This window comes from Oncorhynchus tshawytscha, linkage group LG26 (assembly GCF_018296145.1).
Source record: "Oncorhynchus tshawytscha isolate Ot180627B linkage group LG26, Otsh_v2.0, whole genome shotgun sequence".
Lineage (NCBI taxonomy): Eukaryota > Metazoa > Chordata > Actinopteri > Salmoniformes > Salmonidae > Oncorhynchus > Oncorhynchus tshawytscha.
Genome location: NC_056454.1, coordinates 12,913,101 through 12,930,883, shown reverse-complemented (window position 1 = coordinate 12,930,883; position 17,783 = coordinate 12,913,101). Strand labels below are relative to the sequence as shown.

The following is a 17,783-nucleotide window of genomic DNA, read 5'->3' as shown; positions in this document are numbered from 1 at the left end:
TCTCCTATTTTATGATCCTAAGACAAAAACAGATATTGTAAGAGTCACTTGTTCCCCACAGATGAAAAGAAAGTGTATATGTGTAATCTCCTCACTTATTATTTGATTAATTATGCCTTTTGTTACATAATTGCAGTGACTTATTGTACAAATAAATAATCACAGTGTATACACCAGATCTTTCCCAGTTCTTTCCCCCACACCTGCATTCCTCATTCATCCTATTAGTTTACCACAATAAACGTTATTTGCTTTTACAGAGTCCATTTAACTTTTTATCTTGTTAAAATGCTATATCAATCATAGATCGCTTCCAGGATTAAAAACAAACAAACGAGTAATATCTACCAGATGCCTGGTATCTGCTTACAGTCATTTATAGCACTGAATTGTTAATTAATCAGACAAAAGTTAGCATTGTTGGAGCTTTTTAACTGACGTCACTTGTCGTTCCTTGAAGTGAAGCTGAACAAACCTTGAGGAGTCTGGAGTCTCCCTCAATCTGCCGTTGGTAACTAACGCACTCACACATAGCTACCCACTCTCACCACGACTCAATTAATGCCCAATTCTCGTCTTTATCATCTCCTGCCACTGACTTCAACCCAACGCAACGCAAATCGCGAAGGAGAGGAACATAAAGGCTATTTTGAATAGTAACTGACGGAGTATACATAAAGTGACGAACATCATTAAGGTGAGTTTCCTTATGTTTTGCATTGTGGAAGTTAGCTTGCGTTATCATTCACGGCGACGTTCAGTTTTGTCATTTTGATAGGGATGCATGCTAGCTAGCTAGCACCTCGTTCTATCAGCGCTGTCCAGCGGCTTGCTCTTTTTCTTCATGTAACCTAACCTGAGTGGTGCAGCTTGATACAAACTTGTCAAGAATGAGAACACTTGTAAATGTAGCAATAATAGCAGCACTCTGGTGTTGTGACTTTGCAACTATTTACATTACAGCTAGTTGGTAGCCAACTTAATGACGAGACAGTCGATTTCCATCACTTTTTACGGTGTGGACCCGAGTCGGTTGCTGTCAGCTTGCTGTTCAGCTAGCGAACCTTGTCTTTTGTGATGTAGCTGGTGCGGCTTAACTGCCCTTTTCTTACGCTATCTATTTGGCAGAGAAATACATTTTGGTGTTAACTAGGTATATAATCACTTGAAGTGTAAAGTTTTGAAATGTTTTAAAACATTGTTGCAGGTCATGTGGATAGTGTCAACCCGATGTCGGTGTCTCTTTACCGATAATGCCAGCGTCTGCTCGTCATCGATGAAACCTAATTAAACCACAAATTAAACATTAGTTCGTTATTGCTTATTTGTGGTGTAGCATCATTTTTTATATATATATAATATGTTTGGAGGTGTCAGTGGAAATCAGCAGTTTCAGCCAGTCCACTGCTTGGGTCTGTCCGAAGCTCCTTTCCTCTTGTCTTTTGTGTTGCTTCCTATAAAGAAAAGCAGCTGCAGCCCGGCTGAGTTGATGAAATGTATCCCTTTGTGTAATATTACAATATCCACCATTTTTCTGCGATCTAAACAACAAGCCACTCGCCATTTGGGCAATTTTAACACACCCACTCTTTTCGCTTCAAAGATCCAGAATGCTTATGACCGAAAAGTTGTCAAACGTTTCAAGATATGACGTCATCTGAAGTTCTGGTAACATCTGATTCTTTGTAACATTTGGACTGAATGAGGCGATTGATTTCATATTTCTAAGACACCTTTTTCATGGAATGAAGGTTTTAACAATGCAAAGGCACACATTTGCCTAATAGGGCTAGTCATTTTGAGTGGTGGCAGGATGACTGAGTCAAGTGTTCTCAACATTTGACTTATTAGACTGATTTTCACTTTCAATAGCCTTCAGTATTTGGTTAATTAGTTAGGGCAAGGAATCAGTTTTATATGACATTACATTTGATTGAATAGACCCCGTTTTGGCTAAGCAGGCTAATGCTCTACAAAGTTACAGTCCAGACTGACATCTTATGTATGGTGTTGTCATGTCGACCAGGCTATTTTTTAAAATTTCACCTTTATTTAACCAAGTAGGCTAGTTGAGAACAAGTTCTCATTTGCAACTGCGACCTGGTCAAGATAAAGCATAGCAGTGTGAACAGACAACACAGAGTTATGCATGGAGTAAAAAATTAACAAGTCAATAACACCGTAGAAGAAAAAGGGAATCTATATACATTGTGTGCTAAAGGCATGAGGAGGTAGGCGAATAATTACAATTTTGCAGATTAACACTGGAGTGATAAATGATCAGATGGTCATGTACAGGTAGAGATATTGATGTGCAAAAGAGCAGAAAATTAAATAAATAAAAACAGTATGGGGATGAGGTAGGTAAAAATGGGTGGGCTATTTACCGATAGACTATGTACAGCTGCAGCGATCGGTTAGCTGCTCAGATAGCAGATGTTTGAAGTTGGTGAGGGAGATAAGTCTCCAACTTCAGCGATTTTTGCAATTCGTTCCAGTCACAGGCAGCAGAGAACTGGAACGAAAGGTGGCCAAATGAGGTGTTGGCTTTAGGGATGATCAGTGAGATACACCTGCTGGAGCGCGTGCTACGGGTATGTCTAGGTCCCATGTACTTAATGTGTCCTGTTTTTCACTCTAACCTTGTGTCTTATTCACTTCAGTGTCCAAAATGTAACCTGCTATTTTACCAACAATGCTTATCTACTTGGCTTTGCCAATCTGTGGTTCATTCAGGGGATTCTTTTAAAACTGCCCACCCCCCCAAAAAACAATATTCTGAGAGCAGAATACCTCTGCTCTAAATGCTAATGGCTCCACCTCCCATTTCTTTGTTTGAATATTCACAGCATAACTCAAATGTAAAGGAGCAGATGTTTAGCCAAACAGCTTTCTCTTATGGGAATGCCTTCCACTTCCCTCGGATGAATCGACTTGACATCTGCTTCATTACAAGTTTCAAGTTTTATTTGTCACATGCACAAGTACAGTGAAATGCTTAACTTGTGATCCTTCGTTGCGATGTTAGGAAACCATCGGTGGCATTGGCAATGAATTTAACCCCCAGCACACACACTCAAATGCACATGCATGCACACGTGCAGTGACGTGCAGGACACTCATGTGCCCACAGTTTAAACTCTGATTGCAAATGCCTATTGTTGCCTTGTTGATGGAACTGAAGGTATAATAGCTTAAGTTATTAATAGGCCTTTAGGCTCTTTGTTATTTGACCTCTGCACAAGTGATAACATATCTGTCGAGGCTTGTTCAGATCCAATACTACAGGGCTGTTAGACTATAAGGTAAATCTAGCTAGCCTATAATGTCTACAGGTTGTGTCCAGCCTTTCCCCATTAGGATGTCAAATTTAAAATGGACTTTGCCAGTAACTTAGTAACAGGCCTAGATCCAATTTTGACCAAAGCGTATTTTAAGAAAAATAAAGACTGTATTGCAAAACGTGTATATAGTGAGGTAATAACCTGGCAATCAAGCTTTAAACACAACCAGCTTCTGAGTTTAAAAAAAGTTTTAGTATCACTTACACCACACTCACTGAATGGAGAACATGATTGTTTGTTTGGGGCCATTGATTTCACATGTCACATTTGTGAACTTCCTTTGGCACTGCTTTGCTTTTGCCACTAGTGCTACAGAGGGATTGATTGGTCTTTTGTAAATAGTTCATTGATTAACTATTGCATACAGTCTAAGTGAAATGGCAATAGACATTATTCCCCATAAAGTCGATTCATTTAAATGGCTCAAGCAGCCATTCCAGCCAAGGATGCAAGATAAATCAGATTACAGCCTTGATATGTTATGCATGCATCCAGTAACTGCCAATGAATCAACCAATAACCAGATACAATGTTGGAAGGTCACTGAATTTGCCTCATATTTATTCAGAGCTCGTGTCCTTGAAAACAGTCTCAGAATGAGGAAACAATAATGCATCACAACAAGTCACCAGCTCCGGATGTGAGCTTTAGCATTAATAAAAATAGCAGTGGCGCATTTGAATGTTTGGAATATCGCAGGGTATTGTTCTTCAAGGATGGAAAATCGTAGCATTATCTCTCAACGTTGCTGAATTGCTTGAAGCGGCACATTTAAATGCTACCAGCCCCAGTGGTGTCATTTAATAAAATGTATTTTTAGCTCTATTATTTTCACCCATTCAACCACTTGGTTAATTACAGCCTATTCCTTGCATGTGGTGTAATAATTTGCTTCTTATTGTTAAGGTAGGCTATTAGGCACACAACAAAAGTAAATTAATTATAATTTACCAACAACCTGTTAGTTTAACTGGTAGGCTAATTAGCAGATATGAGGTGTGTGTTTTTCCCCCTTAGTCTGCTTGAGAACATGTAGCACAATATAGCCTGTACCAGAATGTAAAACATTGATATTTGTTTCGGGTAGATGTCCTGCTTCTGATGACAACATTAAGTTAGCCTAATTGACAATCCAAAATATGTCACTGTACTAGGCCTAGTCTAAGTGAAACAGCGATACACATTATTGCTGTTTATCATTCAAGGTGAATTTCCAAGATAAAACAGATTTTTTTCTTTTTTTCTGGTTGGTGTTCCAAACAGGCGAGATGGAAAAAGTTTGTCACCAACGTGGGTTATCTGGATTTAACAAGATTGTTTTTTTGTCATTTAGTGTCTTTGAATAGTCACCATTGCCATCTCGAAGTCGAGTGTGAGGATTTTAACAAGACTGGGGGGGTCAGCCTCTTTTCAATCTTTTGGTGGGGGTTGTGAAAGGGGTCCAAGTGTGTTTGGCTCTTCTAAAAGGAGGAACTAGACCCATCAGTAATTATGGCAGCCGTCCTATTAAAGGACTGGCAATTGTGCATTTTCACACCATTTCTTTCTCCTGTCCCTCCTGTTCGTACCCTCTTCCACAAGCTTGCACTCATTAATCAAAGACGCTGAACTCCTGCTGAGGGCTGAGAGGTCCATCAAATTGGCAGCCGGTTCACTGTAAAGAACAGCGCGGCGAGGCCCTTAACACACCGGCATCAATAAATCTAAGGTCTTTGTATGCAAACCCTAGAGGTTAATACTGTATAATTCAACGTCCTCTCTTGTTTTCATGATTGATGTTTTTAAACATTTTTAAGGTTTGACGTGATCCTTTTGTAGGTCAGGGTTGACACTTTCTGATTGGCCGAGCTGGAGAACTATTAAGGAGGGTTGTTTATTAGGAACATGTCAGGGAGTGGGAGATTACATATTTGTATTTTTCCCCCTTTTGTGTTTGTTTCCTCCTGGTTTATTTTTCTGCTCCTGGAGATGCTTTTCATAATGTCTTAGCTGAAGAACGGATGCTCCAATGATTGAAGTCTCCTGCTGTGATAAGTACTCCATGTTTGAAACGCTAATAGTTTGGACTATTTGTTTGGCTGCTTACTGCTATTTGTATCCTTAGGTGAAATTGCATGTAGTACATGTTTAAACTGCTGGAATTGTGGAGGCAGAGAGGACACTGGGATTTGGTGAATAGACTCCATGTAGACTATTCATAATTCAGATGGTTGCAGGATGAGCGCAGACTCTCACTGGCTATTATAGGCCTAACCCATTCCACTCACACACCAAGATTGTGCTTCAGCACAGCAGGGCTCCTTTTAATTTATTGATCTTCCTGCATTTAAAATCTGGTCACTGCTGCCACAAAGGCTTGCCATTTAAGCTGTGCTAGCAAGCTTGCTGCAGCCACGATTTTAAATATTTAATTTTCACAGAACACTGCATGAAATTACAAGGGGGGAGTGAATGTTTTGAATCTGTCCTTACCGAGTGTGTCTGGGTCAGTAGAGACCAACCTCGGATACATTCTGCTTTGTTGATTCAAGCTCTGCTTAATGTGTCTCCCAAGATAGAGGAGGGGGAAGGAGGCAAAGGGACCCTGCCACTCCACATGATTGTAGGGAAGACGGATGACATTTGTGCATTTAGAACGATGTGACTCCCTTTTTAGCTAACATTACAAAAATGTTCCCGACGCTTTTCCATGTTAAGACAACACTTGTTCAAGTTATTTAGTTAATAGCCTACATGGCTTATTTGAGGTAAGATTGAAAGGAGACATCGCCCACTGTAAATAAACCTATTTTTATTCAATTATGGCACCAAGTGTAGGACCCTGTTTTAGCTGAGTGGTTTAAAAGGATCCCCAATTTGGAAGGAGTGGATTATCAGGAATAATCTGTATGCGCACAGAGGTGTCTCACGTGGACCTACACTACAGTAGGCGTGATTATTAGGATCTTCCTCATTTTTCCTATTGCTGCTTAATTTCCACCACAATGCCGAAAACAAATTAATATCACCTTCAAAGCATTTCAAAAACCACAAATGTAGGAACCTATCATGAATGAATGTGTTTGAAATAGGCCATAGTGGGTGCTGAAAAAGGGTTTAGATGTTTTGAGGTTGGTAAATGACCCGAACACGTTAAGACACTGTTAGTTTGACAGACAAAACGGTCTTCCCCACTGAACTCCGTATTAAATGGTGAAACTCGGTAATCCATCACAGCTTTGCGGAGCTAGGATGGAAAAGCAAACCTCTTGGAAAATAACTGTTATTTATTACTCAACATTGCTGTTGTTGAGCTTTCTCTCAAGGCAGTCTCATGCTCTTGTCTCTATTCTTTAAATTATGGCATGGAAAGACAGCTAGCCGTAACATGAGAAGGTTCAGCCCAAGCAGCAGTTCAAAGGAGCTACTGGGAAAGACCTTTTATTTGAGGCCAGGGAGTGACATTTTGTGCTTCCAGTGCTGGATAAAACATCAGAGAAGAGAAAAGAGAAATAATATCTGCTTATCTCCCCTCATCCTCTACTGATGTTCCAACCACAAAATGAAACAGATGTAGTTGCAGGAAGAGCCTGTCTGTTTTATGTGAGGTATAAACGGTGTATTCATTGCATTTTGCTGAGGTTGTTATTGACATGCGAGTTGTGTGGAGATGGATGGAAACCGCTTCTCCATGCTATGGCAAATCCTGTGTGAGAACTCCCTGGTGTAATCCAAGTATTTAGAGCTAATTTAAGCATACAGACAGGAACACCGGCATTTTTTAGGAAACATATTTCTCTCTGAATACTGTTTTTTGGCACTCGGGATGCAACTGAACTCATCACTCTCTTGTCAGAACATCACTACATTCCTCAAGTGGATTTGAATACTTTTGGACTACTGTTGCTGATTGAGATGTGAGATTGTGTTCTGGGAACTCCACACAACCAGGGATCTAAACTGTTTATTGTTTAAGGCCTATTTCCTCCAATGATGTCTCAAAGGACATGTAAAATAGGATGTTTTCAAGAACCTCTCATGTTCTTTTTCTGGTCATGTTGTATGCCAGCGTGGCAGGGAATGGTTTGTCCTGGTGGAAATGTGAGAAATTACTTTGGTAGTTTTTTCTGCATGTGGAAAACATTACAGCTGTGCAGGACTGTTGGTTTTATCATCATACATAGTAGGATTTTAGGGGCTCCTAACCAACTTTGCTATTTTGTTTTTTTTCGCATTGTTTAACTCATTTTGTACATAATGTTGCTGCTACCGTCTCTTAAAAGAGCTTCTGGACATCAGAACAGATTACTCACCTTGAACTTGACAAAGATTTTTTAAATTTAATGAGTCCGACGCAAAGGATATACTGCTTTGTCGAGAATAAGGCCCAACTCCCTGTCATCCATGTGAAGAAAAGGGGGAGGAGGGCAGAGTGCCTCATATGAATTCTCAGACGAGTAGGTAAACCACCTACCCTCTGTATTAGTGGCCAAAGTGCAATAATCTGAAAACAAACTGGACGATCTACGATTAAGACTATCCTACCAACGGGACATTACAAACTGCAATATCTCATCTTTCACCGAGACGTGGCTAAACGAAGACACGGATAATATAGAGCTGGCGGGCTTCTCTGTTTTTTTTGGCAGGACAGAGCAGCTATGTCTGGTAACACGAGGGGTGAGGGTGTGTGTCTATTTGTCAATTGCTGGTGCGCCATGTGTAAAAAAAAAATTAAAGAAGTCTTGCGGTATTGCTCACCTCAGGTAGAATACCGCATGATAAGCTGAAGACCACAGTATCTACCAAGAGTTCTCATCTATATTCCTTGTAGCTGTCTATTTACCACCACAAACTGATGCTGGCACTAAGACCACACTCAACGAGTTGTATAAGGCCATAAGCAAACAAGAAAATGCTCATCCAGAAACGATGCTAGTACCTGGGGACTTTAATGCAGGCAAACTTAAATCTGTTTTACCTAATTTCTACCAGCATGACACGTGCATCCAGAGGAAAAAAACAAACTCTAGACCACTTTACTCCACACAGAGTGTGCAAGTGTCTTCACGCGACTCAAACTCCATCATCAAGTTTGCTGACGACAACGATGAGACCACCTATAGGGAGGAGGTCCGACACTGCCAGGACAAAAACCTCTCCCTCAATGTGAGGAAACCAAAGGAGCTGATTGGACTATAAGGAAAGGAGGGCCGAACAGGCCCCCATTAACATCAACGGGGCTGAAGTGGAGCAGGTTGTGAGTTTCAAGTTCCTTGGTGTCCACATCACCAACAAACTATCATCGTCCAAACACCCCAAGGCAGTCATTAAGAGGGCACAACATATTCCCCCCCCCCAGGAGACTGAAAAGATTTGGCATGGGTCCACAGATCCTCAAAGTTCTACAGCTGCATCATCGAGAGCATCCTGATTGGTTGCATCACGGCCTGCTATGGCAACTGCTCGGCAACTAACCGTAAGGCGCTACAGAGGGTAGTGCGTACAGCCCAGTACATCACTGGGGCCAAGCTTCCTGGCATCCAGATCTCCTTGCGGTGTCAGAGGAAGGCCCAAAAAATTGTCAGACTCCAGTCACCCAATTCATAGATAGTTATCTCTGCTACTGCACGGCAAGCGGTACCAAAGCGCCAAGTCTAGGGCCAAAAGGCTCCTTAAAAACTGCGGCGCTCATGTAATACCCTCGTGCTCCTCATACAAAGCATGTAAATATCGGGGTGAACATGCTTCGGCGAGAGTATTAACAGCTTATACCCCCAAGCCATAAGACTGCTGAACAATTAATCAAATGGCCATCTGGAATTTTTACATTGCCCCCCCCTTTATTTATTTATATTTTTTACACAGATATTCGCTGCTTATCTATGCATAGTTACTTTACAAATTACCTCTACTAACCTGTACCCCTGCCCAGTGACTCGGTGCCGGTACCCCCTATATATAGCCTCGTTATTGTTATGCAATTTTCTTGTTACTTTTTGATTTACATTTTTTTAAACTTTAGTTTATTTTAGTAAATATTTTCTTACCAACAATGCAATTTCTTAAATAGAATTAAGGGCTTGTAAGTAAGCATTTCACAGTAATACATGTTGTATTCTGCGCATGTGACAAATACAATTTGACACCACTATTGCGATACTACAATACATGATTTTCCATGGAAAAAAGGAAAACCCAAAGCAGAATAAACTCGTTGGTCCTTTTAAAATAACCTACTTTATGTAAAATATTGTGTGCTATAGCTTGGAAAATAAACATGTGATTCTGGATGACATTAGGCTGCTTTTTTTTCCACTACTAGGACTGTTTTCCTCAAGAAATTCAGTTTGCTTCATGTTTTTTTCCACTTGCCATGATACCATTTGTATATCTCAATACTGGTATCGTGACAACCCTGCTGCACAGTGTAATGACTTAAGATTTGTGGCTGGCTGGGCCATAGAATCTGTGTCAACTTGGATTCATGACAACTAAAAAAGCACAAAGAGGGTTTAGACACCCACCGTATCACATTGTTCTGAAATAGTTTCTATAGTGTAGAAAGATGACCATTCCTGAAACATTATTTTGGTTAAAATATAATTTGATCTCTGAGAAATAAGCTAATTGATTGCACTCAAATTTACCATTTTTAATTTATATGATTCATATAATCTTCAATAAATATTTGACCTAACATCAGATTTGGACCTTAATTAACCTGGCGGGTAGGAGCGTTGGGCCAGTAACCAAAAGGTTACCCGATCAAATCCCTGAGCTGACAAGGTAAAAATGTCATTCTGACCCCTGAGCAAGGCAGTTAACCCACTGTTCCCTGGGCGCTGAAGACTTGGATGTCTATTTAAGGCAGCCCTCCGTACCCCTCTGATTCAGAGGGGTTAGGTTAAATGAGGAAGACCCATTTCAGTTGAATGCATTAAGTTGTACAACTGACTAGGTATCCCCCTTTTAATATTTCTACCTAACAACGAATAAGACATGAGGATTCCAATAAAATGGTCACGAGTCGCCCACAAACCACCTATTGTGGCATCAGTGGGCACACTTTCACACTAATTTATGGAAATAATGCAAGTGACTTCAATGATGAATTTCTCTGAACAGGAGAAAAAAAAATACTTGTCACATCTTTAACATGTCAAACATAGAGAACTGATCCGGCATAATGGTTGTTGGGGTTGGCTTGGGGGTCCGTGGGTGACTTTACTGGATGTCTTAATCATTGTTACAAAGAATGATGGTCGAAATTGGATGTTATGTACTATATTTATTGAAGATTATATGAATCCTATAAATGAAGATGGCTATTTTGGGTGCAATCAATTAGCTTAATTTCTTAGATCAAATTTATATTTTAACAAAATGTTTCAGGAATGCTAATCTTATCTGTTTCTAACTACAGAAAGGATTTCAGAACTATCTGACATGGTGGGTGTCATGGCTTGCTGAAATGACATGCAATGACCTACTTACTCTGTGAATAAGCTCATACTTTGTTTAAACCTTTTGCAAGGGCCTCAGTTTTGGCCTGTAGCCCATTTATTCAAGATTTGTCTGGTTTTCTTAACCAGCACCGTAGCCCATCCAATGCCTATGCATTCCTTAGTCCCGTCGGTCAATGTCCACAAAGTATGATTCAAGACCCCTTAAGCCTAGGACTTGATACAAGTCATTAGCCTATGTTTTTCTCATAGGCTACAGGTCAACATGACTTTTCTTCTGTTTTTTTCCTTCTTCCCATCTGCTTTTAATCTCCATAAACCTCACTGTAGATGGACGACTAATGGGATGACTTGGTTTGGCGCAATGACTATTCTCTTCGCTGAGTTTACAGGCAGTCAAACCTTACTACTAGCCTAGGCTCTATGGTGTGTAACCTGAGATGCTGTTAGGTACTGGTAGGTTATGCTAAACAGGAAGCGAAAAGAGGACATCGTCATCCTCCGAATGTGTCCTCCATCGACAAAGGGTGAATCCGGATGGATTTGTTACCAAGCCGTAGCAGGAGGAGACATGTTTCTCTAATTAGTGTGTGAATGATACCCATCCTTTGAGTGAATGAAGGTAGAGGCACACTCCTAAGGTACCCATAATTAGCTTGAAGCCATTTTGAGTGAAGCATCTGCTAGGATAGGGAAATAAGGAAATGGCATAGCATCCACAGCAGCAGCAGTCAGAGCAAATTGCCTCCTGAGCTGAAAAGACACAAGTGCAGTTTTAACAGCATCCTGTTTACCTCGCTCTGTGCTCACTGAGGATTGTCCAGAAAGCAACTGTTGGCCCTGATCAAGTGCACCGAGAGGTGAATGACGTGTTGTTTGAGGTAATATGGCACAGGCCTAGGTTCAGATGAATCCTAGCTAGTCCAAGCCTAGGGATCTGTGTCCATACTTGCCAATTTAAAGTAGTTTGTCGTGATTTGTAGGCTACTCCGGGAGCACTGAAAGGTTAGTATAGAAAGCCTTTGTTGTTCATCACCTCTTCATTTTTACGTTGAAAATAAATTAGTCTAATATAAAGAAACAGACTGAGTCATTTTTAAATGATTACAATCATTGTCGTAACATTGATGTGATCGCTAACATTGATGTTGGGCCTTTTGCTGTCATTCATTGTTTGTGCTGCTATAATCGTCTGTTGTAGTATGAACACAAGTCTTGTCTGTTTCCCTTGGCTCTGTGTGATCCTGCAGTTGCCCTGTAGACATGTTGCATTGTGGACTAGGGGAATTTGAGTGATGCGTCAAGGCTGTAAATCATTGGCGCTTAAGTCTGCTGCTGACAGCGGGTGTTAACGAAGACTGCGTCAGTTTTACTTCACGTTCAAATTGAGACAAACACCGATGGAAACGTTAAATGAAAATAAGACGTTTGCTGGCTCGCCAGAAGTGTTTGGAAGCGCTTTACGCAAGTGCTGTTGTATTCCAATTTTAGTTGAAATTTGTTGTCGTGTTTGAAATACACCCGTCTTTGTTTTGTTTGCTCTGTTCTATGACCATGTTGCAGCAGCAGGGCTTTGATTCCCAGCCGACGTTTGAATGCATAAGGTATACCCCCCCAGGCCATAAGCCTGTCCAAATTAGCATTTTTATTTTATTTTAATGGAGTTTCAGGCAGGAATTGTGGTGAATGAATAAATCAATAAAATAAAGCAATTAAGCTGACTGTTGTCTTCTTTTTCAGTTTGCAGAGCCGTGATGTCACAGAGCTGAGGATCCTCTCGAACAGTAAGTGTTTGGTCACGTTGTCTGCGTTCTAATCACCCATCGCAGCTGTAAACAATATGGTCCTACTGTTTGTGTCTTGAAGTCCCCGTTGTAATTATTGTGTCCAGAAATCAGTTTATGAAAGGATAGGCTAACTGGATAAGCACAAGTCTTCAATTTAAAGCATTATTTAGGTATAGGATTAGAGATTTTTCCAATTAGGCCTAGATTTAACGAGGTCCTCTTTAATGGAATTAGTTTGTGCTACATTACACTTTGCTTTCAGTTTGCGAATTTCTAATTAGTTCGCCGTCTTGCATAGAATTAGCATGTCGACGTTTCATAACATGTATGAAAAGAAGCATTCTTTTACTTTTGGCTATTTCTAAAATAAATTACTGTCAACCAAATTGGGGTAATTGGTAGAGTTTGAGCTGTCCTTTTGACTTTGTTTTGAATTTGAAAGTGAGTCACTTTGCATACAGAAGCTTTGAACAGTGGTTGCATGGCTGCCTCTGTAAATTGTGTAGTGTTGCACCCCAGAAGATGTCAGGAGGGATCTGAAAGCTTCAGCTCCACTCCTATCAGACAGTCTGACTTTCCTCTCCCGAGTAACGTCTCGAAGCCCTTCGATGTCGGAATCACGCAAACCTCTGTGGTGTTATTGTAAATACATCAGCATTTTGGAAGTCATTGGTTTCTGAACTGGTTTTTCAGCCGTCAGAGAAAGATCAGGTGGTATCAGGTATCTAGTGTGTCACTGATAGCAGGACAGTGTTATCGCTGGACTTCTCCTTTCCACTTGGCTGCCCGTCGTACCTCGGGGCTACTAGCCAAGGCTTGTTGTTCTATCTGGAACATTCACTGTTCCAGTCTTCAATGAGAAACTTTCATCCAAAACAGTTTGTCACAGACCTGTTTTTCTTTCTCTGCAGTATTTCAAATGTGCAATGTGGAGGGTTGAAAGTAAAAGGGCAATGCAAAGTAACTATAGGCAACATGTTATTTTCTACTGGAGTCGATATGCTGAAAACTAAGTGTGGTGACATGCATCGGGCCACTTTGTGATCATGAGGAAAAAGCCTGTTAGAATCTTTGTGTGCGATCTGCCAGGAGACGGGTCACCCACAGCGTTCCGGACAAACAGAGTTTGAATGGCAACGGGAAATGAGGAGAGGAATCCCATCAACCCCGGATTCTGATCCTGCCCAGGTTGTGTGTAATGGAAACCTCCCAGGATTTATTTAAAGTCATCAGTAACCTGTAGTTTAACTAGAAGCCTGACTCTCCTCCTGCTCTTACTACTGAGGAGACTGGAGGGGGAAGTGGGTAGATCAGGAGAGGCGAAGAGGGGGTGGTGCCCTATCGACTGGTGTTTTACAGCCCCCCGTGGGTGTGTTAGATGGGGGAGGGAGTTTTTCTATCCCTCCTTTTTAATTTTTTTTATATTGATGTCCTCCTACGGTTAACAGTGTGGCTTGAAAGAGGTGTATTCTGCGACGGGCCTGAGTGGCTAACAGATTGCTGGGGCTGTGTAATATGATGTGGTAGTAAATACTGGCACCTCAGCCCTGCTCCTCCTCCTCCCTTCCACGGGATAGGGAGGATGAGGCGAGAGAGATGGTGATGAAAGAATTCCTGTCAAAGTTGTATCATAACGCCTCACGGGATACTGTTAGGTGGTATCAATCTACTACAACACCAGGTATTAACCTACGTAGATCTCAAGACATCCTGGACAGAACAGAGCTGTCGTGAGGTAGGACTCATGGCGATCAGGAAGTGTAGTCAAAGCGAGGTGTATTCCAAGGAGTCCTCTTAAGCAGGGAGCCCCACCTCCATTCCATTGGGACCGTGTGGTGTTTGAATGACTGAGGGTATGTCCCAAATGGCACCCTATTCCTTGTGTAAGGAACAGAGGCCTATTGGCCCTTGTCAAAACAGTAGTGCACTGTGAAGGGAAGAGGATACCATTCGGGACACAGACAGATAGTCAATAGCAGGCGAAGTCCATGGAGAGGAGACCAAACCCTAAAGGTCACGAGCAGTGGGCAGCCGGGCTGCGAGATGCAAGGACTTCAAAATGGATTGCATCAGCCCAGCCAGCCACCCCAGACGCCCTGCCTGTGTCTCCTGTCCTACAGCCAGAATGTTAATGGGTTACAGATCTGTTATTATACTGCTGGGATCCTCCAACCAAACTTTGTCGCCCCCTTTTGATTTTAGTGCTGTTTGCTCACATGCCAGTTAGGTTACACACTGTGGCTTATGCCAACATTTTAACCTAGGCCATTCATTCAGTTAAACCTTCATATTAAGAATAAACCCATAGATTCATTGTGATCTTTGAGCGAGTGAGCTGTAAGGGGAAACTCTGCTCACAAACCTAACAATCTCGACCTCTCAGCATATCAAGAGGTTTGAAAAAGGATGCTAGCGTGAGAAGCGTTTCGCTACACCCCGCAATAACATCTGTGCAAAACATGAATGTAACCAATAAAATGTGATTTAAATTTTTTGTTGATTTGAAATGATTTTGCCGTTAGTAGACGAGGCTCTTGGCAATCCCTGACGCAGCACGCCAGATGCCGTCCTACAAATGTGAGCTGGTGCCGACCGTTCTCTCTAAGGCGACGTCTATGGGACACATCAGTGGCGCTTTAGACTCTTGTGAATTATGCATGCAACACGCCTGGTAACCTCATACGGCACTGAACGCCTCTGTTTTACGCTACCTTGTAACTTGCTAATTGTCAACAAACGTGCTGTGGTGTGGTGGACCAATATCCCCAGCAGCTTTAATGCACTTTGGAGATTGGGAGAAGTCCAACTTAGTGACTTCTCATCTGGCCTCGCTGCATCGTTTGTTCAATGCGTTCGCGGAATGAATTCATCCTGCGATCTTCTGCAGAGACGTTAGATATCGCGTGTCCATTAAAAGGGTGTCAACCTCTCAATTCATCTCCCCTGTGTGAATGTGGCGCATGCAAGCCTCGCCGCTAATGTTTGCGCAAACGGAGCTGAATATTTGTCTCCTGAAGGGCAAATACAGCAGAAAAGTATGTACCTTTTTTAATGAAGCACACTGCCGTTCAATTTACCAAGTGATTGTAGATAATCCGCAGCGAGCCATCCATCTGCAGATGGACAGAAGCCATTTGGAGGCCATCGGGCCTAGGTGGATGAGTGGGCTTTAAAAGCAGCCAGGCTGAGGATGACTGCAGGAGGGCCAGGGTGGAGATGGAGGGAGGCAGGGGATTTGTGTCTCTGGTGGCTGGGGTCAGGGGGGCTGTGCTCCACAGGGATCAGGTTGGAGGGAGGGGGTCACTTACAGCCTGCTTTAAGTGCTGTCAGATAGGATAGATCCCACTGACCCCCCCCCCGTTCGGTGTTCAAGCCCTCTGCTGCGTACACAGCCGCACCATTCCCGGGGCGTTTCGCGTCCCCCTCCCCTCTTCATCCTCACCCCTCCATCCCCCCTGTTCAGCACAGACACCCGGCCTGATTTCAGGAGCCCCCCAGGCGACGGTATCACCGACTTGAAACAAAGCCAGTAGAAACATTTAGTTTGACTAACGTGTGCTTGGTACAGGGCCCAGTGTGTTATCTTTTTCCTTCTCTGAGTCATGTTGAGACGGGCTTGGAGACCGTGAGGAATAGACATGAGAAAGAGAAACAGCCCCATTGAGGCAATTGGGCATCAGGGAATTTCCATGCCTCATTCTGGCCATGATTGGATTTGTGTGCAGTTCCCCTTTTGTTAAAAGCAGTGGTATAAGATATAACTGAGAACGTGAGGGAAGTAATTACAGAATCGGTATTTGAAGCTGAGGGATGAGCTCCGGTCCAGCTGCGCCCACCACAGAGGCTAATTTGTTGTCAATAAACTATAACTAATCACAATGTTTCCCCTCGGGGGTGAGGGGTCAGGGAAGACAGGGTCTTGGAACAGCTCTGGCGTGGTCTACACTGGGAGGTATAGAAGCAGAGGAGGGTCATAAGTGCCTCTCTGTGGTTTGGTGTGCAGATGGTGAAGGGGAAAATTGAATTTTCTTTAGTATCATTGGGTTGTTAGGGCCAGCTGCCTGCCTTCCTCTTAATGCTGGCACTGGTACTTCAGCAGAGACCAGGGATTCCCCCCTTCTCTCTCCCTCTTTACCGCCTCCGAGGGCTGGTAAAATGCACACCACACACTTTGCACTGCAAAATGAAAATCCTTTCACACAGACGGTGTTCCCTGAAACCACTGTAAATTGCAGGTAAAGCATTCCACTCTCTCGTTACGTTGGCATGATTTAAATCCTCCCGACCCCAATCCCCTCTTATTACTATTTGAGTGTGAATTCAGATGCGTTGGAAATCTCGCAGGGCCCGGAACACCAATCTAGAAAGGCTCCAACGATATCGATGCTAATAAAATGCTCTCCTACCAGGAGCTGCATAAATGCCACTTAGCTGGATGAAGGCTGTGCTCTGCTCTGCGCCGTGCTGGGCTGGCTGCCTGCAGTGCACTGCTGCCTACAGAGTGGAGATCTGTAACGTCAGCGCCTCAGACGTGCGTAGAGGTGATACCAAGGTGAACGCTAGACTTGCAGAATGGTTGGGAATCATTGATATTCTGACTCTGAGGCTACGAATGGCTCAGTGGCAGATGGAGTCTTTGTCAGGGAGGAGGAATGGCAGCACTGGAGTACGGTGGCTGTTTTCCCTATCAGCTCTTTCAGCTGGCTGGTGGGGGCTGACCTTCCACCACTGCCTCGCACTTTGATCAGTTAACCCCTCCCTTTGTTTACTAGGAATGTGCCATTTTTAAGGGAAATATCTGTATATGAAGTCAGAACGGGCATTGTTGTGGGTGCTGTGTAAGGATAAGGCCCTGAAAGGGACCTGTAATTTAATGACTTACTACTAGGCTACGTGTTTTGTCTAAAATGTAGCCTAGTGTTCAGCTATTTTAGTCAGGCCTTCTCAACCAACCAGTCTAGCAAAATGCTAGATGCAGTAGGAAAAATCTGTTGAGCGCTTTGGTTCTCTCACTCCCATTGGTCCCATCCTCGACTAAATACACGTGTGAATGCAAGTGTTTACACGGAAATCAAAATGTCAACACCGGCATCTTTTTCTTGCCAAAGCATAGGAGAAACACTGTTCGTAATTAGGTTCCCTGTATTTGTTTGGTTGAACAATTATGATAAACTCTCTGTATTTTTTTAAATTTTTGCAATGGATTA

General features: G+C 42.5%; 1 protein-coding gene across 18 annotated transcripts in view; it reads left to right on the top strand.

The window, feature by feature from the left end:
* The first annotated feature begins 444 nt into the window (after positions 1-444).
* The window catches only part of LOC112225183 (bromodomain adjacent to zinc finger domain protein 2B), an 83,607-nt gene continuing 66,268 nt past the window's right edge, over positions 445-17,783 (top strand). For 15 of the 18 annotated variants that reach the window (XM_024388891.2, XM_024388888.2, XM_024388893.2 and 12 more), the window contains exons 1-2: positions 445-697; positions 12,530-12,573. The gene's annotated coding sequence lies outside the window, so the exon portion shown is untranslated. The remainder of the gene's footprint in view (positions 698-12,529; positions 12,574-17,783) is intronic. The other 3 variants (XM_024388885.2, XM_024388884.2, XM_042306419.1) reach the window with 2 other exon arrangements.